This window comes from Micromesistius poutassou (assembly GCF_964030765.1).
Source record: "Micromesistius poutassou genome assembly, chromosome: 14".
Lineage (NCBI taxonomy): Eukaryota > Metazoa > Chordata > Actinopteri > Gadiformes > Gadidae > Micromesistius > Micromesistius poutassou.
Genome location: NC_140284.1, coordinates 14,949,722 through 14,966,961, shown reverse-complemented (window position 1 = coordinate 14,966,961; position 17,240 = coordinate 14,949,722).

The following is a 17,240-nucleotide window of genomic DNA, read 5'->3' as shown; positions in this document are numbered from 1 at the left end:
AAAAACACATAACCTAAATTCTTATCTTGTACTTTCTGTAGACAACTCGCTTCCATCATCACTGCAACTTTTTACAGACAATGATGGTAAAGTTATGTATGATATTGATGACGAATGATGATGACATAACAGTAATTCTATGAGCCAAGACAACAAAGAAAAAATGACAATGAACTATTGTACTTTCTGTAGATTATTCAATTCCATCTTCAATTGCACCACCATCGCCTATCTGCTGGTGACGGTAAAGTGGCGGGTGGAGAGGGTGGTTTAAAGCAAACTAGTAACTCTTATCCACAGGTTATGACAGTTATCTGTCTATACTAACCCAACACATGCTTTTTACACACTACTTAGGTGACCGAAGAGAAACGATGCCCATCTGGGCAAAGAATATCAACGGTAATACATGTATGCACTGTATGCAAATGACACATATTCGCATCTTTACTATGAGAAAAGTGAGCTGCCATGTGCAAACCATGGTAAACAGAGTTGCTGTACACATTCACAGATTTGACACACACATGCTAATAATAGCTGCTGTGATTGCTTGACAAAAGTCCTGCATGTACACAGCACATTACACATTGTTTTCAGTATTCACTTAAACAAAGAGAGCAGACCCAAAGTGGCCATGACTTGTACAAGGTGTGATAGGGTGTGACACTCAGACAGTGTACCTTTCATTCATACACAAATTACAACTTATTCAAACACAATTATTGAAACAATGAGCTTTAGCTATGCTAATGGTTGTGTGATTAACATTCATCATTACATTAGTTGTAAAGACAAAAAATAATTCAAATGAAACATGTCCAGTTGTAGTTAATAATTATGGCAATAACTAATAATTACGTGTATACTAATCTATGTTTCTGATGGTACTGTGAGAATTTCATTCAACCTAAAGCGCATTTATTATGGTAAGTTTTGCCATAGATAGATAGATAGATAAATAGATAGATAGATAGATAATATACAGGGGTGCACATAACTGGTACGCAATACGCATGCGCATCCATAATCAGTGAAGCGTAACGTCAATTGTGCCACTACAGTGCTTTTGCGTAACTAACTCACCGTCAGGTCATCACCCCCTTCCCCCCCTGCGGTGGAATCCCCTTTATTATTAAAACGACGCTACGTGTGGAGTGCGTACCGAACACCATCTCCTGATACTCAACTGAGTAACTCACTAAAAAAGTTATGTGCACCCCTGACTATACACTATACCAGATACAGTTAGATATTTATAAATAACTGCATTCTTCTCAGATTATCAGACAATGTGCTGAGTACATACAGTGCTAGTAACCAACAATGACAAAAACAGCTGCTGTTTATTATTTAATACACAACAGTTCACATATAATCAACTACTGACAACAGTTTAGACCTCATTACAAGTTTAAATGGAATGATAAATGAAGTATGAGAAAGAACACGTAGTTCCAATACTTGAAAAGGGTTGAAATATATCTCGCACACTCTCTCTAAGCCTTGCAAATGCAAACACAGTTTGAAAGCAAGACCAGATTTGTACTTTGAACAATTCTTTTATACCCTTGCCGCCACACAGATTGAATTCAGCCAATCACAACACAGGGATGGAAGTGGGCGGGGCATCAACACAAACACCTGGAAACAAGTTGTGTGCACAGTGCTCCGCCATCTTGTGTCTTATGCTGCTCCGCAACTCGGAGGATAGCTGGTCCAAGATGGTGGCCACATTTCTAGCGTCCAAGGAATGCCATAGATGTGTATACTATACTGCCATAGAGATATCGCCTGAGCTGCGCTGTTCAATGGAACATAATACATCAATGCCACCGCCATCTTGCCGTGGGGTAACCACCCACCTGAATGAATGAATGTCGATGGGACAGAAGTCCTTTCCCAGTCTAAATCACTCTAAAACGCTTTTTTAAAGGAAATCTTCAATCGGTTGGGTCAAACGTGTGTTTATGGTAATGCTATTAAAAATATATATATTTTTACTATGATTACACGTCTGACCTATGTCAGAAACCAACCGGCTTGAATATTGCCTTAAGGCATTTTAGAGTGATTTAGACTTGGAAAGCACCTCTGCCCCATCGACGTTCATTCATTCAGGTGGGTGGTTACCCCACGGCAAGATGGCGGCATTGTTGACGCATGCTTAGAAGCCGAATGCGATATCTAGTCAGTATATACATCTATGAGCCAATGCGGCGTCTACTCTTTATAATGTCTTGATGATAGGTATTTTCCAAATCACACACTATAAATATGATAGAGAAGCAGAAACGGGCAGTAAATTCAGCTATTTTAATGTTTAAGAAACAATTAATATATGATTAGGCTATATATAAATATATACATAGCCTACATAAACTATCTATATATATATATATATATATATATATATATATATATATATATGAACACAAAAGGGTTTTTTTATGAGCTAAAACTCCTGAAAGAGGACTGTTTTTGCAGAGCATCATTCTCGTGCTCCTTTTCTGCAGTTGAAGAGAGGCGAGTTTGGCAATGTGGTGCAGCCTTAACTTGTGAAACACAGACACAACCAATGACAACAAGTCTGGTTGTTGATGCCAAACCGTGTCTCCTCCTGAAAAGTAATCCCCCAGGCAGGAATATGCTGCACGGTGCTCCGCCATCTTGTGTCTTCTGCCGCTACGCAACACGGAGGATGGCCATCCAAGATGGCGGCCGCATTTCTTGCGTCTTGTGTTCTTTTTCAAAAAAGGCAGCCGAAACAGGATCGCTTTTAACTCACTTTATTTGGTCTAGGTTTTGGTCTATTATCTATGAAGCAAAAGGAGAGGAATTGTATAATTCACGCGTGGAGCAACTCTTAGCTGGATATCTGATCGATACGCTGCATGTAGAGTTTCTGACTCTTCTCACTTGTGGGCTCTCTCTAGTGTTTTGGCAGGTGTGGCCTGTATGACGTATAATGTGCTCTTATTGGCCATGGTGTTGAGCGCCCGCCTCTTAGTTCATTATGTGTGCTGGTGCTGACCTCTTGTGGCTATGTGAGGATATTACTTCCTAGTGCTGATATTAGTCACAGTCTAAGCAGCCAATGGTTGTAACCGAAATGTGTATTCGCCAAGTACTGCGAGACCGCCAAACACACAGGTAAAGACTCACAGCTTTTTTTTTTTCTCACCGGTAAGACGCATTTGTGTTTTCCATGATTTGTATTTTATGTTTGTGTGAGAAAGTAATTTGCAAAGTTTTTTCCTCTGTATTCAGTGTTGTTGATAGTGTAATAAACCTAGAACGCAAGGTCAGATTGTTGCGGCTGGAGGAATATGACAAACAACCACGGCAGCACCATCAAGATACAAACAATGATATTTATTTGATACGATAAGTAGTTCCACTACCAAACAGCTCAGACTGGGTCAGGCTCCTGAGCTACCCCACCGGCCTAAGCGACCCCCTAACCCACCACGTCAAGGAATCACACGGCGCACACACACACACACACACACACACACACACACACAGACAGACAGACAGACAGACAGACAGACAGACAGACAGACAGACAGACAGACAGACAGACAGACAGACAGACAGACAGACAGACAGACAGACAGACAGACAGACAGACAGACAGACAGACAGACAGACAGACAGACAGACAGACAGACAGACAGACAGAACAGTGGTTTCCAACTTAACTCTCCCGGGATACGGGACCCTCCCCCGGGGTCTAGGCTTCGGTGCTGGTAGGCCAACAGGAGAAGGGAGACGCCAGTCCAGCACTCTTGAGGCCTCCGATTAGTGACGGAACCAGAGCACCCCTCGCTGGGAAGCCGCACCGCCTACGCACTCCTACTCCCCGGCCCTAGCTCTAGTGCAGCCCGCTAATCTATCTTCGCCGCCGGCTAGTGATGTGACGTTTGAAGCGAGGCGTCGGAGCATGTGTCGAGCAAAAAAAGGCGTTCCAGATGAAACCTCGATTCGAGGCTTGTATCGTTTCCGTAAAAATCACGTGACTGATGACAAACGAGGCCTCGGATTCAGTGTACACGTCACTGATTCATTTTGAGTGTCGCTACTGCATAAAAAGGGTTTGAACCTCGCGGCACTTTGTGGGTTTTGAGTTGGCGTTTGGTATTGGTGATCAGATAGAGTGTGCGTTGGTTAAGTGTCAGAGTTAGTGGTTAAGTTCAGTCATTGTATCATAGATTATATCAGCTATTATTATTATTCTTATTATTATACTGCATTAGACTATATTATATTAGGTTAGAATAGATAGATAGATAGATACTAGAATAGTGTTAGTTGTAGGCTAGTTGAGTTTAGGGTTAGTATTACATATTATATTATTATTTTATAGGCTATACATATCTATATAATCTATATCATTATCTATTAATATTATATTATTAGCATAGTATTAGTATGATATAGCCTAAGCTTAGGCCTATAGGCTATACATAGGCTATCTATATTATTGGCTATATTGTTATCTATTAGTATCAGTATATATTATTGTCTATATTGTTATCTATATTATTATTATAGAGTGTAGGCTACTTGTAGGCTAGGTAGGTTTCTGCCTGTCACCATGGAGCCACCCAGAAAGAGGAGGACTTCTCCTGTCTGGGAACATTTCAAATTGGTTGCTCAAAACAAGGTAGGTCATAATTGTATTTGATTTTCATAAAGGCATTATGATCTCCTCCATAGCCTATATATAATCTTTCCTTACGTGTTTTATTGTCATAATGAAGGTAAAGTGCTTGCTGTGTCACAAGGAGCTCACTTACAGCAACAACACCTCCATGATCAGGCATTACAGAGCTATACATGATGTAGCAGTATGGGCCTTTAATTAGTGCTGCAGTACCGGCCTACAGGAGTTGAGGGAGCTGGTGGCGCAGTTAAAGGTGGATAATGAGAGGTTGCGGCAGGAGCAGGCTGTGGCCGTGCCCGGTCCTAGTTCTGAATCCTCCACTTCTTCTGTGCCACCTGTGGCCCCTGTTACTACTAGGAACCCCATAGCAGAGAGGCTGGTTTTTGTGCCAAGGGATAGAAAGTGTCCTATGTTCAGGGGAAAATCAGGTATGGGGTTGACTGAGTGGCTTGAGGAGGTTCAAGCCTGCATGCGGGCGCGTCACTTATCCACATCTGAGCAAGCCTTTTTCTTGTTTGATCATCTTGAGGGTGAGGCTCGAGAGGAGATCAAATATCGGTCTGTTGTGGAGAGGGAAGACTCAGCTAAAATCATCTCTGTGTTACAGGAACTGTATGGGTGCTCAAAGTCTTATGTAGCCTTACAGGAGGCATTCTTCTCCCGACGACAACAAGAAGGGGAGACACTGCACGAGTTCTCCCTCGCGTTGTTGAGCTTGATGGAGTCGGTGAAAGTAAGTGCACCTGGTGGGATGACGAATGCAGACGTTTTGCTGCGCGACCAATTTGTCGAGCATGTTTTGGATGGTGCCTTGCGTCGCGAGCTGAAGCAGTTGGTCAGGAGGCAGGCTACTGCTACTTTGCTTGCTGTCCGGGGTGAGGCGATCCGGTGGGAACGGGAGGGGTTCCCTGGGGGCGGGAGGTGGTTCCCCGATTGTGCTTGTGAAAAAGAAAGACGGCAGTTTACGCATGTGCGTGGACTACCACCAGCTTAACAACAAAAGGCGGAAGGATGCTTTTCCCCTTCCACGCATCGAGGAATCTTTGGACGCCCTGACAGGTGCCCGCTGGTTCTCTACTCTTGACTTGGCCAGCGGGTACAACCAGGTCCCGGTCACAGATGCAGACAGGCCCAAAACCGCCTTTTGCACCCCGTTCGGCTTATTCGAATGGAACCGCATGCCCTTTGGGCTTTGCAACGCCCCCAGCACTTTCCAGAGGCTGATGCAGCGACTGTTCGGTGACCAACAATGTCAATCGTTGCTCCTGTATCTGGATGACATCGTGGTCTTCTCCTCCACGGTGGAACAACACCTGGAGCGGCTGGAGATTGTACTGGGGCGGTTGCAGGAACAAGGCCTGAAGGCTAAGCTAAGCAAATGCGCGTTCTTCCAGCCGGAGGTGCGGTACTTGGGCCATGTGGTCTCTGACCAGGGAGTCTCCACCGATCCCAGCAAGCAAGAGGTAGTTGCCAACTGGCAGCCTCCCACCACCATCGCTGACCTACGCTCATTCCTTGGCTTCGCCAGCTATTACCGCCGCTTTGTGGAGGGGTTTGCCAAGTTGGCGGCCCCTCTACACAAGCTGGTAGCAGAACTAGCTGGTAGGAAGTCTAGGGGTGTGGTGCGAATAGTGGCGGAGCATTGGTCGGATGAGTGCCATCGCAATTTTGAAGCATTGAAGACCAAACTTACCACTGCACCTGTGCTCGCCTACGCCGACTTCTCCTTACCTTTCATCCTGGAGGTTGATGCGAGCTATGGTGGCCTTGGAGCTGTGCTCTCACAGGAACAGAATGGGAAGGTCAGACCTATAGCTTATGCTAGCAGGGGGTTGAGGCCCACAGAGCGAAATATGTCGAACTACAGCTCCATGAAATTGGAGTTTTTAGCTCTCAAGTGGGCTATGTCAGAAAAATTCAGGGAGTACTTGCTTGGTTATAAATGCATTGTTTACACCGACAATAATCCCCTCAGTCACTTGTCTTCTGCCAAACTCTGTGCCACCGAACAGTGTTGGGCAGCACAATTGGCAGCTTTTGATTTTGAAATAAAGTACCGCTCTGGGAGGAGCAATAAAAATGCTGACGCTTTATCTCGGAAGCATCCACCTGGGCCACAGGACCTAGAGGTGATGATTCCCGGTACCTCAGTCCCTGAGCCCTTGCGGCAGGTCCTGCAGCGTGAAACCGCTCCCGCCAATCAAGCTGCTATTGTTGCTTTGCCCCATCATGCACCTTCTGACCTCCAGGCACTTCAACAAGCTGATCCTGTCCTTCAGGAGGTTTTAGCATTCTGGGGGCGGCAGCAGAGTCCCAACTATCAGGAGCGGAAGCACTTGTCTCCTCCTGCACTGACCATCATAGGTCAGTGGAACCGGCTGGTTGAGCAGGAGGGTGTTCTCTTCCGGCGCATCTTCCGTCCTGATGGCGCCGAAGTGGTGCTTCAGCTTCTGCTGCCTGCCACGTTAAAGCAAGAGGTGCTGGCTCAGGTTCATCAAGGGCATGGGCACCAGGGTGTGGAGAGGACATTGGAGCTAGTGCGGCAAAGGTGCTACTGGCCAGGTATGTCCTCAGAGGTGGCACAGTGGTGCAGAGAGTGTGAGAGGTGTCAAGTTGCTAAGGACACACCCAGACCGCCTCCCAGTTTCATGGGGCATTTGTTGGCTTCGCGTCCCAATGAAATCTTGGCCATTGATTTTACCTTGCTGGAACCCAGCCACAACGGGTTGGAGAATGTCTTAGTCATGACAGACGTTTTCAGTAAATACACCTTGGCTGTTCCTACCCGAGATCAACGAGCCCCAGTTGTTGCTCAGACTTTGGTCTCTGAGTGGTTCTATAAGTTTGGCGTTCCTGCCCGTATCCATTCTGATCAGGGCCGCAACTTTGAAAGTTCCCTCATTCAACAGCTCTGTGTACTTTACGGTATTGAAAAATCACGCACCACTCCATACCATCCCGCCGGTAACGGCCAATGTGAACGCTTTAATCGCACTCTCCACAAGGGTAGAATGTAGCAGTATGGGCCTTTAATTAGTGCTGCAGTACCGGCCTATTACTGTTGGGTGCGCTGCCTATAAAGGTGAGTGGTGGTGCACTGGGAGCCCTCTTGTCTGGGAGCTCCTGGCTGCCCCGCCTCCTGTTATCACCGCACCTGGCCGCCTCACCTGATCGCCTTGTGGCTGGATCGCGCAGCTCGCCGTTGGTTGGTATGTAGTAGTTGTGTGCATCTGTGTACCTTCTAAACTTTGCACAAGTCCTCAACATTGGCTTCCATCCCTCAGGCAGTTCATTGGCCGGGTCTTCCCTCTCCCGTATCGGCTGCAGTTGTAGGGCGTGCGAGTGTTTTCCCCCTCCACCTGTTGCAGCGGGGAGCGATCAGCTGAGTGATCGAGTTGCACTTCAGCTGAGTGATCAAGTGATCCCCTTTAGTGATGTTCATTCAACTGACTGTATGTGGATAAGATGACGCTAACTCAAGTTATTACAGTTGTTCAGCTTCTAGAACAAATGTATTTTTCTATGGCAGGGTTGACGTGTGTGTGGGCGGTTTCTGCCAGCACGTTCCCCCCCCTCTTCACGCTGCTGTTGGCCGGCTGCTGTGGGCTGGCTGCTGTTGGCCGGCTGCTGTTTTGTCCACTGGTTTATATAGCCAACACATCCATCCTACTCTGCATCTCCTACTGTGCTGTACCTGCCACCGAGTATGGTGATTGCTGCCTCAGCCTCAGTCTCATTATCTTAATCTATTAATTTAGCCGACTTCTAACTGATCTTATTGATGATATTATTTGTGTTTTGTGGGTTGCTTTGCATGTTTGTTTTGGTTTAATTAGTTTTCTTAGTTATTTTGGTTTGGCTTAATTGCTTTACTTACTTATTTGGATTTATCAGTTTGGATAAATCTCCATTACTTTTGATTTAATTTCTTTGTTAGTTTTCTTTTGTTTGGTCCAGTGGTCCAGACACCAGTCAAAGTAATAGATCATCTTTATTGAATTATTTATATCATGTGGTTGGCCCCTATAGGCCTAATACCCTCCATTACATTTTGTTTCAGGTTTCAGAAAGACAATGGTGGATGAAGCTCTGGTAAATATGGTTGTCAAAGACTCCCAACCATTTTCCATTGTGGAAGATGTAGGTTTTAAGGAGCTCATTCATGCACTGGATCCCACATACATTCTACCAACCAGACAGGTATGCATGGTATATGGATTACATTTAATTTGCTACTTGAACATTAAATGAATATAGGCTATGCATATTTGTGTTTACAGTTTACAGGTTACAATGGTGGGCAAACGGTATGAGGAAGCTAAGGAGAAGGCCAAGGAGAAACTCCAACAGGTTGTGTCTGTAAGCCTCACCTCAGACATGTGGACATCTATCAACATGGAAGCCTACCTTGCAGTGACCTGTCATTACATTGATGGAGAGGACAAGCTTGGGACTATTGGCGTAGAGCATTTTCCCACCACCCATACTGCTGAGAACTTGGCTTTGGCACACACAAAGTTAATGGAGGAGTGGGGCATTCAAGACAAAGCAAAGTGCCTAGTAACAGATGCTGCTGCCAACATGATTGCATGTGTTAATCTTCTGAATGTCAGACATGCACTTTGCATTGCCCATTCACTAAATTTGATAGTGAGAAAGTCATTTGATGAAGTGCCAGGTCTGGCTGAGTTGCGAGCCAAATGCTGCAAGATGGTGACGTATTTTCGAACAAGCACCACGGCAAAATAAACACTTGCTGAACAGAAGCAGATGGGAAGACCGGTTCTGAAGATGATAATAGAGGTGGACACCAGATGGAACAGCACATTCAGTATGCTGCAGCGCCTCTATGAGGTAAGAGAGCCAGTTGGAGCAGCTCTGGCCTCTCTGAGGACTGATATCACACCACCAACATCATTGGAATATGCCACCATAAAAGAGGCCATTCAGGTTCTAGCTCCATTTCAGCAGGCTACTGTAGAGCTCTCAGGGGAGAAATGGGTGAGTGCATCTAAAGTCATTCCATTGCTCAAGATGCTTAGCCACACAACCCAGACCAAGACTGAGAGCCTAACAACTCACATGGCAAGGCAACTAGGTGCCAATCTGGTGCCGGGTCATAGACCGATCCATCAAAGCAGAGGCAATAACAGTGATGACCACCATGCCCACTCTCCTTGACCCGAGGTTTAAAAAGCTGGGATTCTTGAGGCCCTCAAAATTGGATGAGGCAGTAACCAGGCTGAAAGGGAATTGTGCTGAGATCATTAGGAATACTCCCTCTTCAACCCCTCCTCAGTAACCAGAGACTTTACAATCTACTGACAATAGTAAGTGTTAATTGTGTTAATTCAAGGTAGTAATATTATGTAATGTCAGTCATTAATAGTTTTTTTTTTTCCCCTTTTACTCTTATAGGTGACCTTTGGCATCTGCTGGATACCACGGTGGGACAGAGCAGACAGAGCTCAAGTGCAACAGCGAATGCAACAATCGAAGTAGACCGCTACTTGAGAGAAGTTAACCTGGAAAGACATGAGGATCCGCTCTTATACTGGAGCAAACAAAAGCACCAGTATCCCAATTTATATCAGCTGGCACTGACATATTTATGCACTCCAGCATCCTCAGTGCCATGTGAAAGGGTATTTTTTAAAGCTGGGGAGATTGTGTCAAAGAAAAGAAATCGGCTAAACCCCAACACTGTGAAAAAGCTTATTTTTTTGAATAAAAACCAATAACTTTTATTTGCCGATTCTGCGTTGTTGCAGTTTGTTCCTCACTCCCAGTTCCATAAGCACTTTTGCACTCCCAGTTCCATAAGCACTTTTGCACTCCCAGTTCCATAAGCACTTTTGCACTCCCAGTTTTATAACCACTATTGCATTCAGTGTCAGTGTACATCATTGATGTATTTATTTTGAGTGATCAATGTCACAGCACTCAAAAAAATTATATTTCCATACAAACGCTTTATATTCATTGAGTAGCAGTGGCAAAAAAAATTATTTTATAGACATTGCAGGATACTTTGACTCAGGCTTAATTTAGTCTGTCATATACATATTGCACAGCAGGTGTCACTAGAGAGAACGATTCAATGAGGCTTCGGGTAATGAACCTTTTGGTGAACCTTTGGGCTGGAAAGCTAGCCTGGTGCTACCAGACCATCGTACTTCATTTCATTTGTACAGAAGGTCTGGAACTGCTGTAATTGGCAAACGTTCACTCACTTGGAGGCGGGTGTCTGTTGAAGTTTAAAACTATTGGATCTGCCCAGTGCCACTCTGGATCTGCCATAACCAATCGCAATAGCGTTTGGTCGTGACGTTTGTCATGCGCCGGGACCGGCCGGAAACTACGTTGCGCGCATGCGCAGGCTGTGTACACAAACAAAAGATGAAGCGTGAAGATGTCTGTCAACGATAGCTGCAGGTTTTGTTCATCTAATTTTAGAGTTCAAGGAACAATTACAAATTCTACATTAATATTCGATAGTAAGGACAGAGATAATGTTTGCAGTCAACTGTCGAGGCTGGGTCTTGTCATTGACAATACGTCGCTACTTCGACGTCATCGTTCTCAGCCACTTCCTCTGTTCGCTGATTGGTCACACAGAAATTTGTTTGGGCAAAATCCCACTAACAAGCCCCAGCCCCAGACTGACTACTGAAGGGAAAATGAAATTTGGGCGGAAGTAGGTGGGCGGGCGGAGCCAGGCTACGGGAAAGCCTCATTGGTTCATGAAGCCTCGTTTTGCCATCACTACCGCCGACAGCCCTATCAGCATGCGAACGGCACCCACCCCAGTGCAGTGCAGCTCGGCGTTAGCGTTAACACGTCCTTCCCAGATTCAACCACCCGTCGCTGTGCCCTTCCTTAAATTCCTCAATCACCATCACCTGCTCACCTGCTCCTTCCCCCTCATCAGTGATCAGGTGCGACCAATTAATGAACGCAACCGGCTCTTCTGACCCTCCCCCCCCCACACAAGACAGTCACCACAATGCCTTCACACAAGTTCTTCATTACAAGTAGTATGCATTGGTGGGTTAACCTATTTACGGTTTTATGTTTTACAGAAAATGGCAAAAATACGACTCCCCAACCAAATTTCCCGCCATGGCCGGAAATATTGTAGATGACGTCAGGCGAGAGCTCCAGTTGTCTTCTGTAAGTATTAAATGTGTTTCTGTTTTATAGGGGTTTTATTATGACAGTGTTTAAACAACTATATTGTTTGTTTGCAGTTGTTCTCAACAGCAATGTGTACAATGATGTCGCTACATTTTCCATATAGCCTATGTTTAGTGCTACATTAGTGAAGTTTTAGTGATTTATCTGCTTTGATTTGTATTTGGGTAAATACACATTGGTGGTGGTTAGTGAGGTCCCCCCTTCACTGTAAAGCGCTTTGAGTGTCTTGAAAAGCGCTATATAAATTCAATTAATTATTATTATTAATTATAAATATTGGTGTAAAAATATGATTGTAGGTAAAAAGGAAAGAGTTGGATTATTAAAGACTTTACTCAAGTGTCGGCGCTACGGCAGCAGCTCGAGGCCATGCGATCAACCACAGAAGACCTCACTAAAAAGAATGGGGAGTTAGAGTTGGAGCTCCTCTTTACTAGAGATGGTATGTTTGTTATGTTTTATTAATGTGTGTTGGTGAATTTTTTTGAACAAGACATTAGATGTAATAAATCCTTTACTGTCACAATTGAGAATATATATTTTGTTTGTATGTGTGCAGGTCAATGGCAGGACCCTCAAGGGGAGTGGGAGGAAGAACCCGACGACGTTGACGCTACCCTGGAGCCGTAAGGGCTCAGAGGACCCTGCCGTTCTTGTACATATTTTATTTAATAAACTTTTTTAGTGTGGCCTATTTGTGTGTTGTAGTTATGTAAAAGTGGATGTGTAGAAATATATGAATTGTTGAGATTTTCATTTCTTAACATAATATCAGTAGAAAAGACATTTTTATAATTTAGAACTTAATTTTAATCTCCAGAAATATTTCTTAGTGCCTTAGTTATTAGATTGAGGTTCTTCCACAGGGAAAATGTTAATGAGGCGCAATAAGTCTGACTCATATAACAGTATTTCTTTAATTTAATGTAGTGTATACATTTTCCAAATGTTGAATCGTTGTTTTTGGGTTGAGTACAGTGTTGGTGTGAAGGTGTCTTGCCCATAGATTGCCAGCAGGTGGCAGGTGCACTGAATTAGCAGCATGGTTGCTTTTGCTGCTACGCAACTCGGGAGTATGGCCGGTCTAAGGTGGCAGCCGTATTTCTTGCGTCTAAGCAGCCTGACTAGATGTCGCCTGAGCTGCGCTGTTCAGTGGAACATAGTACGTCAATGCCACCGCCATCTTGCGGCGGGGTAACCACCCACCTGAATGTCGATGGGACAGAAGTCCTTTCACACTCTAAAACGCTTTTTTTAAAGGAAATCTTCAATCGGGTCGGGTCAAACGTGTGTTAATGGTAATGCTAGTAAATATATATATATTACACGTCCGACATTACACGTCTGACCAATGTCAGAAACCAACCGGCTTGAATATTGCCTTAATAAGGCGTTTTAGAGTGATTTAGACTGGGAAAGGACCTCTGCCCCATCGACGTTCATTCAGTCAGGTGGGTGGTTACCCTGCCTCGAGATGGCGGCATTGTTGACGCATGCTTAGAAGCCGAATGTGATATCTAGTCAGTATATACATCTATGAGCCAATGCTGCGTCTACTCTTTGTCTATGATGATAGGTATTTTGCAAATCACACACTATAAATATGATAGAGAAACAGAAACTGGGGCAGTAAATTCAGCTATTTTAATATGTTGAAGAAACAATTAATATATGATTAGGCTATATGTAAATATATACATAGCCTACATAAACTATATATATATAAGAACAAAAGTTTTTTTTATGAGCTAAAACTCCTGAAAGAGGACTGTTTTGCAGAGCATCATTCTCGTGCTCCTTTTCTGCAGTTCAAGAGAGGCGAGTTTGGCAATGTGGTGCAGCCTTAACTTGTGAAACACAGACACAACCAATGACAACAAGTCTGGTTGTCGATGCCAAACCGTGTCTCCTCCTGAAAAGTAATCCCCCAGGCAGGAATATGCTGCACGGTGCTCCACCATCTTGTGTCTTCTGCCGCTACGCAACTCGGAGGATGGGCATCCAAGATGGCGGCCGCAGTTCCTTAAGCGAGGATCTTAAAGATGAACTGAACTGAAATAATCAACATTGATAACTTGTTAGTTATGACCATTATAAAAAAACGACACAAAAAAAATATTTAAAAAAATCAATAGGCCTACATAGCTTTTTTAAGCAACACAAAAAATGTGTTTATTAGTATTAGAATGCCGCCATTTTCGGTGACGTCACTGGCATGGTAGGAGCAACTCTATACGGCATTTCACAATGTTAGTAAACAATAGCCGTAACGACACTTCCGGGTGGCAGAACGCAAACGGCTACAACTGACCTGAAGCGCGGCTACTGTAAACATTGTTACATTACATGCCTCATTACAGTTAGAAACATTGTTGTTCATCTGAAGATGACGAAAACGTGTTGTGTGTGGGGTTGCGCTGCCAGGTATACAGCAAACGGTGTAGGGTTTTATCGATTTCCTTCAGAAAAAACGAAATGTATCCAGCGGAACCTGTGGGTGAGGAGGTTAAAGCGAGTGGATACAGAGAAGATAGCAAGGCTGCCTGGTGGAGGAGTAGCCACTTCTAGCGGACCAGACTGGAAACCAAACCTCAATCATCGTGTTTGTGGAAGACATTTTCTCACAGGTAATGTATAAAATGTTTGGTTGTCTTTTAGTAATTTAGCAAAACTGTTAACGTCAGCTCTAGTTTTGAGTGCCCAACTGTAAATAACCGCCAACAGCTAGATCTACTGATGGCATAAACTAGCTGTCACCGTCTGACTTGGCTCCATCGATATGCTTAACAACTTACACAGTACAAGATCAAGGTAAATGTGTTATTGTAAGGGCAAAAGTAGGAGCTGTAACACACTGGAAGCGTGCAATCTTTTTTTTGATGTAGTGGAAGCAAACTAAAATTTGACTAACGTTTCGTCAAGTGTTTGTTTACACTTTAAAAAGGATGAAACCTGAACTGCCCTACTCCATTAAAATGAAATGCTGTAGCCTACATTATAGAGGGGACATTTTCTACAATTAAGGTCTAGGCCCAGGCTAACAAACAGCAGTGTTCATTGTAAAGCTTGCTTTGCAAGGCCAAACTTGAACTCTCTCTAAATATTTGGTCAAATATAGTCACTTAAGAGCACATGCTTAAATGGTCTATGTCTTTATGTTTATTATGCAGGTTGTCCGAATCCTGACCCCGACCACCCTGACTTTTCTCCTTCACAACACCTGGGACTGGAGTCAGCCAATCCAACCACATCTGCTAAGAGAGCAGCAGATAAACAGGGTCGGTACCATCGAGCAGTGAGAAGGAGACTGCTTTATTCTGCAGCTTCACCAGTACCTGAACCACCCGAACCAGAGATTGTTCCTGACATAGAAGACAACCAGGAAGAAGAAGGGGACAACCAAGACAGGGGGGGACAATGTAATCTGTGTGAAATGCTACAGCAAGAGGTACATAGGTTGCGTTTAGAGAGGGACTCTTACAAAGACAAGCTGTCAAAATTGTCCATCTCTTCAGAAAATTTCATTGTCACAGAGAATGATGCAGCTATTCAAATTAAGCGCAAACAGAAATTCTTTTCATTTTATTTTGGACTGCCATCGTTTGCTGCGTTTATTTGGATTTTGAATTTAATTGCACCATTTATTTCAGAAAGAAGGGTTATCTCCAAGGAGAATCAACTTCTTTTAACTTTGATGAAGCTCCGACACGGACTTGCCCATTTAGACCTTAGTTTCCGGTTTGGTGTGTCCTCTGCATGTGTTTCAAATGTTATCAATGAAGTCATACCTGTCCTTGCAAAGCGTCTCCAAATTTTAATCTCCTGGCCATCTGCAGAGGTTCTTCTGAGAAACATGCCACAGAAGTTCAATAAGAGGTTTAAGAAATGCGTAGTTATCATTGACTGTACAGAGTTTTTCATTGACAGGCCATTCAATCTCAGGGCTAGAGCCCAGACCTGGTCGAATTATAAACACCACAATACTCTTAAGGCTCTAATAGGTATCACGCCCTATGGCTCAATATAATTTATTTCCAAAATGTGGGGAGGGAGGATATCAGATAAAGAGATCAGTGGTAAGTCTGGCTTTTACAGTAACATTAATCCAGGCAATCAGGTGATGGCAGATCGAGGTTTTCTGATTAGCGACGACTTGGCTAGGCTTGGTGCCACACTGGTCATGCCTCCATTCTTGAAGGGGAGAAAGCAGCTACCTGGGCTACATGTTGGGAGGGCCCGCCAACTTTCAGCATTGCGTATTCATGTGGAGTGAGCTATTGAACGGATCAAGATCTTTAGGATTCTAAAAAACACGCTCCCTCTGACCCTTGTTCCTCTCTCCAGTGACATATTGACCGTCTGTTGTGCTCTAAGTAATCTTAGACCTAAACTCATTAAATAATACTGCTACTGGACTTCGATTACTTTCCTCTCACTCTTTAACAAATTGATCAGCTAGAATATTTTGTGATTACTCTTGAGAAAAGATCTTTGAATAAAAAATAATTATATTACTTTCCTCTCACTCTTTGTCATACGCCTGCATCTCTTGTGAATACTTATATTTTTGGATTATTTTATTTATTATTGTATTTTTCTTGTTATTCTTTCTTCTTTTCTCTTTTAAGATAAATATGTATGTACGTCTTTAATAAATGTCCATTATCTTTGTATACAATTTTACTTGGTTTCATTGTCATTTATTTCCCCCTTTAATGCCCTACCTAGAACTGGTCTAAACCACAACTAGATAAACAGCACCTCTCCTAACATAACTAGTAAGGTATTATTCATTCTTGGAGCATAGAGGTACACAAAGATTTTTGAAACATTCAATAAACATTTATTAGGTAAATGTTCTCTTTTTCTCTTTTCAATTCTTTTCAGCACAAGTTAAAATATTTCATGAAAGCACAATTTTAAAATATATATATTTACAATATTTACTAGATGAGAAAGAGGCAAGAATAGATCAACTATACTACTAATATAAAATGTAAAAATGTGTTTACATTGAAAAAGTGCTATACATATTTATGCCTGAATTATCTACATCTGCCACATAGCCACTGTTTTGTCTTTCTTCTGATGCCTACACAACTGTAGTGGTACATTTTCACACTGCAGTTTTCATTAGAGCAGATTATGGTCCTTCCAAACTTTGGTCTGCTGCAAGTGCAAATGACAGCATCATCATCCTGACTTGTTTCCATTTTCTTCGTAAGGAGTTCTGGGATAAGGTGTGTTTCAACAAAAACTTTAGTGTGGTGTAACAGATTGGTGATATGAGCTTCATCTCGTGACACATTGACGATGACAAGGCCAGGCTCTGTCCAAATAACAAAGTTGCACTGGGTACAGTTGGTCACTAGCA